This window comes from Scyliorhinus canicula, chromosome 7 (genome assembly GCF_902713615.1).
Source record: "Scyliorhinus canicula chromosome 7, sScyCan1.1, whole genome shotgun sequence".
In the NCBI taxonomy this organism is placed as follows: domain Eukaryota; kingdom Metazoa; phylum Chordata; class Chondrichthyes; order Carcharhiniformes; family Scyliorhinidae; genus Scyliorhinus; species Scyliorhinus canicula.
This window is the reverse complement of record NC_052152.1, coordinates 120,897,201-120,912,350: the sequence shown is the minus strand read 5'-3', so window position 1 is coordinate 120,912,350 and position 15,150 is coordinate 120,897,201. Positions and strand designations below refer to the sequence as shown.

Genomic DNA, 15,150 nt, shown 5'->3' with positions numbered 1-15,150 from the left:
TGTGTCGAAGAAAAGTCTCCTCCGCTCCCCTCTGTGCAATTAATTAAATAGTTAAAACCATAATCACTGGTATTTCACTTCTGTGCTCAGGGAAGCAGCTCCTTCCTATCAACTCCACCTAGATTCATTGTAATTTCAACACATCAATTCAATCTTGGCATTAACTGGTTGAATCTGTTCCTATGCCTACAACTCCTAAATAAATCTCCCATAATCATATCTGTTCCAAAAAAACATCCCAAGATTATCCAATCTCTCATCAGGGCTAAAATTCTCCATTCCTGGTGGCGTCCTTCTCAATCTTCACTTTGGACTTCCACTGCTCCAAGTTTTTTATCAATTTGAAAATACTCAGATCTACCCGGACAGATACAAGAATGCCAAATTTCAAAGAGAGCAACAATTTATACTGCATGAGAAAAGGGGCCTGATCAGATGGTAATATGGCTCTGATTGGTCTAGACATTGTCATGGAGAATGCACCAGGGAATCACTTTAAAACTGTTCCCTCTCGTTCTTGATCTTTTTATGAGCTGGAACCATTTTTCCCTCTCTACCCTGTCCAGCCCCCTCTTGATTTTGAACATTTCTATCAAATCTCCATCTTCCCCTTCTCTCCAAAGACAACAGGTCCAAATTTCCAATTAATTCACATTAATTACATTTCTTCTCCCTGGACCAATGTTTGTAAACCTCTTCTGCATTCTCTCCAATGCGTTCACATCCTTCCTATAGAGTGGTTCCCAGAACTGTGCACAATTACCCAACTGAGTTCTAACTAGTGTCTTGGATAAATTCAGGAAAACCTTCTTGCTCTTGGGCTCAATGTCCTATTAATAAAGCCCAGAATAATATAAATTTTATAAACTGCTCTGGGCAGCACGGTAGCATAATGGTTAGCGCAATTGCTTCACAGCTCCAGGGTCCCAGGTTCAATTCCCAGCTTGGGTCACTGTCTGTGCGGAATCTGCCTGTTCCCTGTGCGTATGTGTGGGTTTCCTCCCACAGTCCAAAGATGTGCAAGTTAGGTGGATTGGCTGTGCTAAATTACCCTTAGCGTCCAAAAATGGTGGGAGTACAGGGATAGGGTGGAGGTGTGGGGTTCTGTAGGGTGCTCTTTTCAGGGGTTGGTGCAGACTTAATGGGCTGAGTGGCCTCCTTCTGCACTGTAAATTCTACAATTCCATCTTCAATGATCATTGTACATGTAGGTCCCTCTGCTCCTGCACCCTCTCAGGTATTTTATGCCTTATATTACATTGGCCATGATGTGGAGATGCTGGCATTACACTGGGGTGAGCACAGTAAGAAGTCTTACAACACCAGGTTAAAATCCAACAGGTTTGTTTCAAATGACTGGGTTTCAGAGCACTGCTCCTTCCTCAGGTGAATGAAGAGATACGTTACACAAACACAGATGTAGACAAAGTCAATAATGCAAGATAATACTTTGAATGCGAGTCTTTGCGGGTAATTAAGTCTTTACAAGTCCAGATGGAGTGACTGGAGAGAGCGATAATCACAGGTTAAAGAGGTGGGAATTGTCTCAAGCCAGGACATTTGGTAGGATGACGCAAGCCCAGGCCAGATGGTGGGGGATGAATGTACATTGTGCATGTTCTCCCTGCCAGAATGTATCACCTCAGACTTCTCCACATTGAAATTTATCGGTCAATTTTCTGCTCACTCCACCAACTTGTCTATGTCTTTTTGAAGTTCCATCAGAAGGTCAGGAGCTCAAAAGGATATCAGGGAAAGGAGATGGTGGTATCTTCGCGTTTGGAGGAAGAGTGTGCGTGTATTTCATCCCCGAATGTGATATCATGAATTATATGTGTGTTGTAATTGACTGTCAACATCTCAAATTAGCAACTGTGCCTGAGGTGTTGGGTGAACTGAAGACAGGAATTAAAGGGACAGTATTTGGTTGTAAAGTGCAGGTGATATTACTGCCTGAATGTGGGGAGGACACACAGTTTAGTAAAACATTGTATTGGATTGTGCCAATGAAAATGATCATAGAATCATAGAGCCTCTGAATTTACAGTGCAGAAGGATGCCATTTGGCCCATCGAGTCTCCACCGGCCCTTGGAAAGAGCACCCTACCTAAGTCCATACCTCTACCCTATCCTCTGAGAGAAAATGTAGCAGCACAGGAAGAGTCAAAATTGATTGATCATTTGTAAGGAAATATTTAAAAGCTGCGTCACCCAAGATGGGACTTGAACCCACAATTGCTGACTTAGGAGGCCAGTGCCTTATCCATTAGGCCACTGGGGCTGTATCAGTGCACTGGCTGCAGCTTGTGACATAGCCCCTTGTCTCTAGGCCAAGCAGGTCATTCTGGGACAAAAGGTCAGTACCTGTCTATAATCACTGCGAAATGTGAAGGAATTTTGTGAACCAGCCCTTTCTTTTCATTCACAGCTATATTCTATCAATTCCAAAGCTTCCCAACAATGATGCAACAGGATGTGATTGTATCTTGTACATTGACAATTGGTCCAGATGAACCTCCTTAATCATTTATTGTAGGCGGGCTGATAGTGGGGAAGTTTCTGGAACTTATAATTCATTTCAAATTTAACAGTCACTTGGACAAAGGAAAATCATTATGTAAAGGAAAATCATCATGGATTTGTTGAGTGGAAAACCATTTAAATTAGTTGGTTAAAGTTTGAATGATGTGCAGAAAGTATTGAGGAGGCCAATGTGGCTGATGTGGTGCACATGGATTTACAAAATAAATTTGATAAATTGCCTCATAGCAGACTTGTGTAAAACACTAGAGATGAAACGTACCATTAGCACATGCTGGTCTGAAAGATTAAGCTGGAGCTCATATTTAAATAGAAATTCACTGTGGTGTGTGATGGGGTGGTAGTTTTAACGTCTTTTCACTGTGTCTCACGGAGAATCGACTGCTGCTGCTTGAGAGTCAAAATTAAGGCAGCTACTTCTGTGCAAAGCTGTTAAACTGTGTTTCTATTTACAACCAAGCAGGATGATTGTGTGAGATCAGTTTCTGTCGAATTGTGTTAGGCAGCGGGAACTGGTGGGTGTTACCCGATGGGCGGCAGGGCGAGGCCTTCTCTGGTATCTACTGCTAATTAGGGCACTTAATCATGTCCCACGGTCTTCACGCAGAAGTGGCTGTCCCGCCAGCTGATTTCCCTGGACCGCACTTGGCAATTCCCCACTAATGAGGAGGAGCAGCACTTAAACTGATCCTGCAGATAAAACTCCAGACAGCACGCAGCCATGCCACTGCGCAGACCAGCTCCATGAGAGAAGGCAAAATCGGATGTAAAGAGAAGGCAAAATCGGATGTAAAGAGAAGGCAAAATCGGATGTAATGGTGTTACAGTTAAATAAAGGTAATTACGAGGGCATGAGAGAGGAACTGGCGAAAATCGACTGGAAGCAGACCCTAGTGGGGAAGACAGTAGAGCAAAAATGGCAGGAGTTTGTATGCATAATTGAGGACACTGTACAGAGGTTCATCCCCAAGAAAAGAAAGATTATCCGGGGAGGGATTAGACAGCCATGGCTGACAAAGGAGGTCAGGAAATGTATCAAAGAAAAAGAGAGATCCTATAAAGTGGCCAAAAGCACTGGGAAATCAGAAGATTGGGAAGGCTACAAAAACAAACAGAGGTTAACAAAGAGACAAATAAGGAAGGAGAGGATCAAATATGAAGGCAGGCTAGCCAGTAATATAAGAAATGATAGTAAAAGTTTCTTTCAATACATAAGAAACAAACGACAGGCCAAAGTAGACATTGGGCCAATTCAAACTGATTCCGGAAGGCTAGTGATGGGAGACGAGGAAATGGCTGGAGAACTTAATAAGTACTTTGCGTCTGTCTTCACAGTGGAAGACATGAGTAATATCCCAAAAATTATAGAGGGTCAGGGGGCTGAGTTGAGTATGGTTGCCATTACAAAAGAGATGGTGCTAAAAAAGCTAAAAGGTCTTAAAATTGACACATCTCCTGGCCCCGATGGGCTACACCCTAGAGTTCTGAGAGAGGTGGCTGAAGAAATAGCGGAAGCGTTGGTTGAGATCTTTCAAAAATCACTGGAGTCAGGGAAAGTCCCGGATGATTGGAAGATTGCTGTTGTAACCCCCTTGTTCAAGAAAGGATCAAGACAAAAGATGGAAAATTATAGGCCAATTAGCCTAACCTCGGTTGTTGGTAAAATTCTAGAATCGATCGTTAAGGATGAGATTTCTAAATTCTTGGAAGAGCAGGGTCGGATTAGAACAAGTCAACATGGATTTAGTAAGGGGAGGTCGTGCCTGACAAACCTGTTAGAATTCTTTGAGGAGGTGACAAGTAGGTTAGACCAGGGAAACCCAGTGGATGTGGTCTATCTGGATTTCCAAAAGGCCTTTGATAAGGTGCCACACAGGAGGCTGCTGAGTAAGGTGAGGGCCCATGGTGTTCGAGGTGAGCTACTGGCATGGGTTGAGGATTGGCTGTCTGACAGAAGGCAGAGAGTTGGGATAAAAGGTTCTTTTTCGGAATGGCAGCCGGTGACCAGCGGTGTCCCACAGGGTTCAGTGTTGGGGCCGCAGCTGTTCACCATATATGTTAATGATCTGGATGAAGGGACTGGGGGCATTCTAGCAAAGTTTGCCGATGATACGAAGTTAGGTGGTCAGGCAGGTAGTGCTGAGGAAGTGGGGAGGCTGCAGAAGGATCTAGACAGTTTGGGAGAGTGGTGCAGGAAATGGCTGATGCAATTCAACGTGAGAAAATGTGAGGTCTTGCACTTTGGAAAAAAGAATCTAAGCATAGACTACTTTCTAAACGGTGAGAAAATTCATAATGCCAAAGTACAAAGGGATCTGGGAGTGCTAGTCGAGGATTCCCTAAAGGTAAACATGCAGGTTGAATCTGTGATTAAGAAAGCGAATTCAATGTTGTCATTTATCTCAAGAGGGTTGGAATATAAAAGCAGCGATGTGCTACTGAGCCTTTATAAGGCTCTGGTTAGGCCCCATTTGGAGTACTGTGTCCAGTTTTGGGCCCCACATCTCAGGAAGGACATACTGGCACTGGAGCGTGTCCAGCGGAGATTCACACGGATGATCCCTGGAATGGCGGGTCTAACATATGATGAACGGCTGAGGATCCTGGGATTGTATTCATTGGAGTTTAGAAGGTTAAGGGGAGATCTAATAGAAACTTACAAGATAATACATGGCTTAGAAAGGGTGGACGCAAAGAAACTGTTTCCGTTAGGCGAGGAGACGAGGACCCGTGGGCACAGCCTTAGAATTAGAGGGGGTAAATTCAGAACAGAAATGCGGAGACATTTCTTCAGCCAGAGAGTGGTGGGCCTGTGGAATTCATTGCCGCGGAGTGCAGTGGAGGCCGGGACGCTAAATGGCTTCAAGGCAGAGATAGATAAATTCTTGATGTCGCGAGGAATTAAGGGCTACGGGGAGAATGCTGGTAGGTGGAGTTGAAATGCCCATCAGCCATGATTGAATGGCGGAGTGGACTCGATGGGCCGAATGGCCTTACTTCCACTCCTATGTCTTATGGTCTTATGGTCTTATGATTCAGGGGTGTCGACCGGGCCAGATAGTTGGACGTGGTGGTGTCGAGGCGGGATACCCTGTTCTCCCGAAGGGATCAGAGGGTCAGTCACAGGTCCACTAGTGCCACCTGGGAGGAGGTAGCAGTGGCCGTCAGCGTAGGGAGCGTAATTAGGAGGGCCACAACCCAGTGCCGTAAGAATCTCAACGGTCTCCACCGGGCACGGGTGTGTCGGCATCAGCCACTTGGCTCCAGTCCAACCCCTGTCGGCCCTGTGATTGACACCGGGCCCCATGCCAGCGCAATAGCACGCCTGTGCCCCAGTACACCCTGGCACACCCCTGCCAATGCCTGACCCCCGCCATAGCTTCCCGCCTGTTCCACAATGTATGAAGCATGGGGCTCATAATGCCCTCGCTTTTACCCTGCAGGAGAAGCTAGCCCACAACAGAGGGAAAGTGCTCAGGCGAGCAGTGGTGTGCCGAACATTAGAGATGTCATCCCCTACGCTGAACGGGCCCTGGAGGGTGTGGGTGTAGCTGAGGACAGATTGTGACTAATGTTGAGCTTGGCATATGCTGCAGAGGACAGTTATCGTCACGATTGTACACAATTAAACCACGTTACAGCCAAGACATATGGAGCCTCTACCACATTATTCTGCACTGTGGACCGACCTCCCCCAGTTGCCCTCCACCTTACTCCAGCCCCCCAGGCTTGGAGGTCCGAGGTCTGCCCCAGAGGCATACCACGTGTAGACGATGGGTGTGAGCATGCACTGTCAGCGGACAGACAGAGTCAACAGACAGAGTCAACAGCTGGGAGCTCTACGCTGCCTGGCTGCTAGCCCCCCCCCCCCCCCCCCCCCGAGCAGGTAAACGGTGGCCATTTTGAGCCAGTTTTCCTGACGTAAAACACCACCGTCTTTACGCCAGCGTGGGAAGTTAGTCTCCCAAACGGAGAATCCAGCCCAGGGTTTTTGTTTTTGAAGATGTAACAAATTTATTGAAGCCAAAGGAGACATTTATTGACAATAGAAAGTAATGATTGAGTGTATCATGATTGTAGGTGTGTGTATCTGAAGTACAGTGAATGAAAATGCAGTGATTTTTCTTGTAACTTCAAATCATAAATAATCCGAGAAAAGTCATCTTTAATCTCCATTTCTGAAATAGGCCGATCAAGTAGCTTCAGTCAGAGAACTGCCTTTGAAAATCGGTGCTGAAGTGCTTTTCGCTGATTGATTTTCAATGTCATTTAAGAAGCAGGCAGCTTCCCTCAGAGAACAGTGTGTTTTCCTTGGTAGATAGAATCAGAGACTTTGAGGCTGGAGTAGGAGGCCGTCCAATGTGTGCTGCTTTTAAATGAGCCATCCGACCTAATCGCACGATCCAGCTCCGGTTCCACTGCTCTGTACTCCGACACTTCAAATATTTACACTGGTATTCTTAAAAGTGATCAGAATTTCTCACTCTCCCAAATTTTTCTCAGCTCCCATCTGACCCTTTAATGAAATAGTTACGTCTATATCCACTGGTATTTAACTTCTTTGCTCAGGGAAGCAGCTCCTTGCAATCCATTTGATCCAGGCTCCTCATAATTTTAACAGAACAATTAAATCTTGGCATGAACTGGTTCGGTTTGTTCCTGCGCCGACAATCCCGAAATAAATCTCCCAAAACCACATCTGTTCCAAAGAAAACAATCTGAAAACCCGAGATTATCCAATCGCTCACAATGGCTAAAATTCTCCATTCCTGGCAGCATCCTTCTCAATCTTCACTTTGGACTTCCACTGCTTCGAGATTTTTACTAATTTCAAACTACCGAGATCAGTTGCAAAAATGCCAAATTTCAAAGGGAGCAACAATTTATACTGCATGAGAAAAGAGAACTGATCAGATGGCAATTTGGCTCTGATTGGTCAAGGCATTGCCATGGAGAATGCATCAGTGAATCACTTTTAAATTGTGCTCTCTCGTTCTGAGATCCTTATACGAGCAGGAACACTTTCTCCCACTCAACTCTGTCCAGCCTCCTCATGATTTTGAACATTTCTACCCAATCTCTACCTAGCCTTTTTTCGTCCAGCGGCACAGGTCCAAATTTTTCAATCGATCCACATGACTTAAATTTCTCCTCTCTGGAACTACTCTGGTAAACCTCTTCTCAATTCTCTCCAAGTGTTCACATCCTTCCTATAGAGTGGTGTCCAAAACTGTGCACAATACCCCAGCTGAGGAGGTCTAACTAGTGTCTTGAATGAATTCAGCATAACCTCCTTTCTCTTGTAGTCTGTGACCCTTTTGATAAAGCCCAGAATTCTATATGTTCTTTTAACTGCTCTCTCCACCTGTCCTGCCATGTTCAATAATCCAGGTACATATACACCCAGGTCCCTCTGCTGCTGCACCCCCTTAAGAAGATACTCCTTATTTTATATTGTCTGTTCATGTACTTCCTCTCAAAATGCATCACTTCACACTTCTCCACATTGAACTTTATTGGACAATCTCACTGCCCACTCCACCAACGTCTCTATGTCCCTTTTTAGTTAAATCAGTGAGTCAGGACCTCAAAAGAATATCAGGAGAAGGAGCAGGCAGTTTGGAGGAAGAGTGTGTGTGTGTTTCACCCCGGAATGTGATCGCATGAATCATACGTGTGTTGTCATTGGCTGTCAACATCTCAAATTAGCAACCATGCTAATTGAGGTGTTGGATAAACCGAAGACAGGAATTAAAGGGACAGTATTTGGGCTGGAAAGTGCAGGTGACATTACTGCCTGAATGTGGTGCTGACACACAGTTTATGATAAACGTTTTATTGGATTGTGCCAATGAAAAAGATGTGAAAGAAAATGTTGCTGCCGAAAAAGAGCCAAAATTGATCCAACATTTGGAAGGAAATCTCACTGTCAGTGTTGCACATAATGGTTTAAAATCTGCTCCACCCCAGATGGGACTTATAGAACATAACAGCGCAGTACAGGCCCTTCGGCCCTCAATGTTGCGCCGATCCGTGAAACCATCTGACCTACACTATTCCATTTTCATCCATATGTCTATCCAGTGACCACTTAAATGCCCTTAAAGTTGGCGAGTCTACTACTTGAACCCACAATCCCTGGCTTAGGAAGCCAGTGCCTTATCCATTAGGCCACTGGGGCTGTACCAGTACTCCAGCTGCAGCTTGTGCCATAGCCCTTTGTCTCTAGACCAATTGGGTCATACCTACAGGTGCCACACCTGTACTATTCCGTTACTGCTAAGGGGCTAGCACCGACGCTCCGTGGAACACAATCGATTCGAATGAGAAATGATGCGCCGTGTCCATGATTGACACTCAGGAGGCTGACAAGCTGCAACCGTATATACACATTACAATTCCCACACACACTCATCCCAGCCAACAAGATGGCACTGGTTGTGCTGGGGCACTTCAATGCAGCTGATGGGGCCAGAGGACACCCAAGGAGGTGGCCTGGTGGAGGGGGGGGGTGGAACTCCTATACGATCCATGGCACTACGTTCACAGTGGGCAGTCAGCAGCATCTGCAGCTGCATGGCTGCCTTGCTGGCTCCGGCAATGGTGATTCAATGAACTACAGAACAGACCGTACAAAAGCTTGACGAGATATTTTCAAGATTCGGGCAAACTGAACAACTCGTGAGCGATATCAGCAATAAGTTCACATCAGCCGAATTCAAGGTCTACCTGAAGGGGTGTGGTATCCGCCATATCAAACCTAGACTAGACTAGAACAGTACAGCACAGAACAGGCCCTTCGGCCCTCGATGTTGTGCCGAGCAATGATCACCCTACTCAAACCCACGTATCCACCCTATACCCGTAACCCAACAACCCCCCCCTTAACCTTACTTTTTAGGACACTACGGGCAATTTAGCATGGCCAATCCACCTAACCCGCACATCTTTGGACTGTGGGAGGAAACCGGAGCCCCCGGAGGAAACCCACGCACACACGGGGAGGACATGCAGACTCCGCACAGACAGTGACCCAGCCGGGAATCGAACCTGGGACCCTGGAGCTGTGAAGCATTTATGCTAACCACCATGCTACCGTGCTGCCCCTTGCTACCGTGCTACCTGCCCGCTACCATCCAGATACCAGCGGCTTAGCTGAACGTTTTGTTCAATCACTCAAACATGCAGTGAAGGTTTTGAGGGATAAAGGCTCTCTAGCTGAACGTATCAATAGTTTTCTGATAGCATACAGAAACATTGCATATTTTACAACACAAAGCTCACCAGCTATATCGATGTTCAAAAGGAAACTACGCACACAATTTGACGTTGTATAAAAAAATATTTTATTCAAGGCATTTTCACAAATATACACAAAATATCAGAACAATGAAACAACTCAATAAACAACCACAACCTGCCTCCCCCCTGACAGCAACACCCCACCACATCTTGCCTTCCCATTTTAAGCCCATAAAGTGACCTTTTGACCCCCCCCTTCAACTTCAGAGATAGTCAGGCATCATCATCAGATGCAAGTGGCTAGAAGTGAACAACGTTCCAAAAGTCTTTGAAATGAATGAAAATGAAAATGGCTTATTGTCACGAGTAGGCTTCAATGAAGTTACTGTGAAAAGCCCCTAATCGCCACATTCCGACGCCTGTCCGGGGAGACTGGTACAGGAACCGAACCGTGCTGCTGGCCTGCTTTAAAAGTCAGCGATTTAGCTGAGTGAGCTAAACCAGCCCCTGAGCTAAACTAGCCCCTGAGCTAAACCAGCCCCTGCTGGTTTCCCCTGCCGTGGAACACGGCACATGTTCTTGTGAGAAAATACACCTCAGGGGATAAATGGTTTCCACAATTGTATTGGCTAAAACGGGTTTGATTTCATATACTGCAAAATCTGATGATGAACAAATTTGGTGTCAGCATGGTGACTAATTATTGTCTGCACGTATTGAATACATAATCTGTGCCAGATGTTTTCACCACAGAGAATATGGACAGTTACAATCCTTTTTTTTAATAAGTGTTTTTTTATTGAGTTTTCATATTTTATATATGACAAATTACAAATTATTAGAGAGAAAAAAAGAAAACACAAAAATTTAACATGTATATTTACAGGTAAGCATCTTCATAACAACAATTGCGGCCTCCCCCTTTAGCCGGCATACATATTTTACATTCCCCAATATGGCCGAAGCACATGTTTATAGGCATTTATTTATAGTTTGGTTTTGGGCCTTAGATTGCCATCAAACCCCCATAACGAACCCGTAACCCCCCCCCCCTCTCCGGCTACCTTCCCCCGATTCCCGTCCATTTTCCCCTGATTCTTGGCCACCCGACTATTCTTCCTCTTGTACGTTGGCCACAAACAGGTCCCGGAATAATTGCATGAATGGCTCCCACGTTCTATGGAAGCCGTCGTCTGACCCTCGGATGGCGAATTTGATTTTCTCCATTTGGAGAGATTCCGAGAGGTCGGACAGCCAGCCTTCAGCTCTGGGCGGTGCTGTTGACCGCCAGCCAAACAGGATTCTACGGCGGGCGATCAGGGAGGCAAAGGCAAGGGCGTCCGCCCTCCTCCCCAGGAATAGATCTGGCTGGTCTGAAACCCCGAAGACCGCCACTATCGGGCATGGCTCCACCCTCACCCCCACCACTTTGGACATAGCCTCGAAGAAGGCTGTCCAGAACTCCACAAGTCTGGAGCAAGACCAGAACATGTGGGCGTGGTTGGCCGGGCCTCTTTGGCACCGTTCACATCTGTCCTCCCCCTCCGGGAAGAACCTACTCATACGGTTTCTCGTTAAGTGGGCTCTATGTACCACTTTTAGTTGCGTCAGGCTGAGCCTTGCGCACGTGGAGGTGGAGTTGACCCTATGCAGTGCTTCGCTCCAGAATCCCCACCCTATCTCCATCCCCAGGTCGTCCTCCCATTTCCTTCTTGTTGCGTCCAGTACGGTGTCGTCCCTTTCTACCAGTTGGTCATACATGTCGCTACAGTTCCCTTTCTCTAGGATACTTGCGTCCAGTAGGTCTTCCAGTAGTGTCTGTCGTGGCGGTTGTGGGTACGTCCTTGTCTCCTTTCGTAGGAAGTTTTTGAGCTGGAGGTATCGCAGTTCGTTCCCCCCAGCTAGCCGAAATTTCTCTGTCAGTTCGTCCAGTGTTGCGATCCTGTCGTCCGTGTATAGGTCCCTGATTGTCAGTGTCCCCCCGTCCTGTCTCCACCATTTGAAGGTGGCGTCAGTCAGTGCTGGTGTGAACCTATGGTTGTTGCAGATGGGAGCCTTGTCCGACATTTTGGTCAGGCCAAATTGCTGCCGCAGTTGGTTCCAGGATTGGAGGGTGGCTGTCACCACTGGGCTGCTGGAGTGTTTTTTGGGTGGGGATGGGAGTGCTGCCGTGGCGAGGGCCCGGAGGGAGGTCCCCATGCAGGAGGCCTCCTCCGCACGCACCCACTCGGCTTCTGGCTCCTGGATCCATCCCCTTACTCGCTCGGCTGTTGCCGCCCAGTGGTAGAATTGTAGATTCGGGAGGGCTAGCCCCCCCCGGATTTTGTTTTTTGTAAGAGACTGTGCCAATCCTGACTTGAGGATGACAACTGCTGAAATTACGGAAGGTGTTCGGTAAGATGTCTTACAACACCAGGTTAAAGTCCAGCATGTTTGTTTCAAACACTAGTTTTCGGAGCACTGCTCCTTCCTCATTCACCTGAGGAAGGAGCAGTGCACCGAAAGCTAGTGTTTGAAACAAACATGTTGGACTTTGACCTGGTGCTGTAAGACTTCTTACTGTGCTCACCCCAGTCCAACGCCGGCATCTCCACATCATCGCTACCATACGTGTATTGTCATTGGCTGTCAACATCTAAAATGAGCAACTGTGCCTGAGGTGTTGGATGAACTGAAGACAGGAATTATAGGGACAGTATTTGGGCGGGAAAGTGCAGGTGACATTACTGCCTGAATGTGGTGCTGACACACAGTTTAGCACAAACATTGTATTGGATTGTGCCAATGAAAAAGATGTGAAAGAAAATGTTGCTGCCGAGGAAGAGCCAAAATTGATCCAACATTTGGAAGGAAATCTCACTGTCAGTGTTGCACGTAATGGTTTAAAATCTGCTCCACCCCAGATGGGACTCGAACCCACAATCCCTGGCTTAGGAGGCCAGTGCCTTGTCCATTAGGCCACTGGGGCTGTATCAGTAGTCCAGCTGCAGCTTGTGACATAGCCCTTTGTCTCTAGACCTGCAGGTGCCACACCTGTACTATCCCATTACTGCTAAGGGGCTAGCACCGACGCTCCGTGTAACACAATCGATTCGAATTAGAAATGATGCGCCGTGTCCATGATTGACACTCAGGAGGCTGACAAGCTGCAACCGTATATACACATTACAATTCCCACACATACTCATCCCAGCCAACAAGATGGCACTGGTTGTGCTGGGGTGAGTCGATGCAGCTGATGGGGCCAGAGAGCACCCAAGGAGGCGGCCTGGTTTGGGGGGGGGGGGGGGGGGGGTGGAACTCCTATACGATCCATGGCACTACGTTCACAGTGGGCAGTCAGCAGCATCTGCAGCTGCATGGCTGCCTTGCTGGCTCCGGCAATGGTGATTCAATGAACTACAGAATAGACCGTACAAAAGCTTGACGAGATATTTTCAAGATTCGGGCCAACTGAACAACTCATGAGCGATATCAGCAATAAGTTCACATCAGCTGAAGGGGTGTGGTATCCACCATATCAAATCTGCCCGCTACCATCCAGATACCAGCGGCTTAGCTGAATGTTTTGTTCAATCACTCAAACATGCAGTGAAGGTTTTGAGGGATAAAGGGTCTCTAGCTCAACGTATCAATAGTTTTCTGATAGCCTACAGAAACATTGCATATTTTAGAACACAAAGCTCACCAGCTATATCGATGTTCAAAAGGTAACTACGCACACAATTTGACCTTGTATAAAAAAATATTTTATTCAAGGCATTTTCACATATATACACAAAATATCAGAAGAACAATGAAACAACTCAATAAACAACCACAACCTGCCTCCCCCCTGACAGCAACACCCCACCACATCTTGCCTTCCCATTTTAAGCCCATAAAGTGACCTTTTGACCCCCCCTTCAACTTCAGAGATAGTCAGGCATCATCATCAGATGCAAGTGGCTAGAAAGGAACAACGTTCCAAAAGTCTTTGACCGTGGAACACGGCACATGTTCTTGTGAGAAAACACACCTCAGGTGATAAATGGTTTCCACAATTATATTGACTAAAACGGGTTTGATTTCATATACTGCAAAATCTGATGATGAACAAATTTGGCGTCAGCATGGTGACCAATTATTGTCTGCACGTATTGAATACAGAATCTGTGCCAGATGTTTTCACCACAGAGAATATGGGCAGTGACAATCCTGACTTGAGGACGACAACTGCTGAAATTACGGAATGTGTTCAGTAAGATGTCTTACAATACCAGGTTAAAGTCCAGCATGTTTGTTTCAAACACTTGTTTTCGGAGCACTGCTCCTTCCTCATTCACCTGAGGAAGGAGCAGTGCACCGAAAGCTAGTGTTTGAAACAAACATGTTGGACTTTAACCTGGTGCGGTAAGACTTTTTACTGTGCTCACCCCAGTCCAGCGCCGGCATCTCCACATCATCGCTACCATACATGTGTTGTAATTGGCTGTCAACATCTAAAATGAGCAACTGTGCCTGAGGTGTTGGGTGAACTGAAGACAGGAATTAAAGGGACAGTATTTGGGCTGGAAAGTGCAGGTGACATTACTGCCTGAATGTGGTGCTGACACACAGTTTAGCACAAACATTGTATTGGATTGTGCCAATGAAAAAGATGTGAAAGAAAATGTTGCTGCCGAGGAAGAGCCAAAATTGATCCAACATTTGGAAGGAAATCTCACTGTTAGTGTTGCACATAATGGTTTAAAATCTGCTCCACCCCAGATGGGACTTGAACCCACAATCCCTGGCTTAGGAAGCCAGTGCCTTATCCATTAGGCCACTGGGGCTGCACTTGTGTTTTGACTGCAGCTTGGTGGCCTGGTTGGGGGGGGGGGGGGGGGGGTGGAACTCCTATACGATCCATGGCACTATGTTCACAGTGGGCAGTCAGCAGCATCTGCAGCTGCATGGCTGCCTTGCTGGCTCCGGCAATGGTGATCTGTGCCCGTCCACCCTGACCCCACAGCCCAACTCCTGGCCACCCCCAGCCCTGGCAGAAGCCCCCCGGCGAGCAGCACAACTGTCAGCAAACTATGGCGATGTTGGACACTTTCCGGACGCCCTCTCTCTTCCTGAACAGCCACCACACCGGTTTCACGATCTTTAAAAGCACAAGTGAACCGCGCGTCTGGAACTCGGCCCACGGACGTGGAGAATCGAGGAGGCCCCGGAGAATACCAGGTCAGACCCGCTAATGACATGCAAATGGTGTTTACTGTACATGTGTTCTGGAACGCATTGGCGCCGTCCTCGAGGTGACAGAGGATCACAATTTGGCAAAAAATTGGTGCCTGCCCTGATATGAGCATCGGAACTGAACCTCCACCCATTTTGGCATCA

General features: G+C 46.8%; 2 non-coding genes across 2 annotated transcripts; both read right to left on the bottom strand.

Annotated features, from left to right (window-relative positions):
* Nucleotides 1–12,678: 12,678 nt before the first annotated feature.
* Nucleotides 12,679–12,751, bottom strand: trnar-ccu. The gene has a single exon. It is a non-coding gene; the product is annotated as a tRNA-Arg (tRNA).
* Nucleotides 12,752–14,524: 1,773 nt separating this feature from the next.
* trnar-ccu lies at nt 14,525–14,597 on the bottom strand. The gene has a single exon. It is a non-coding gene; the product is annotated as a tRNA-Arg (tRNA).
* Nucleotides 14,598–15,150: the final 553 nt, after the last annotated feature.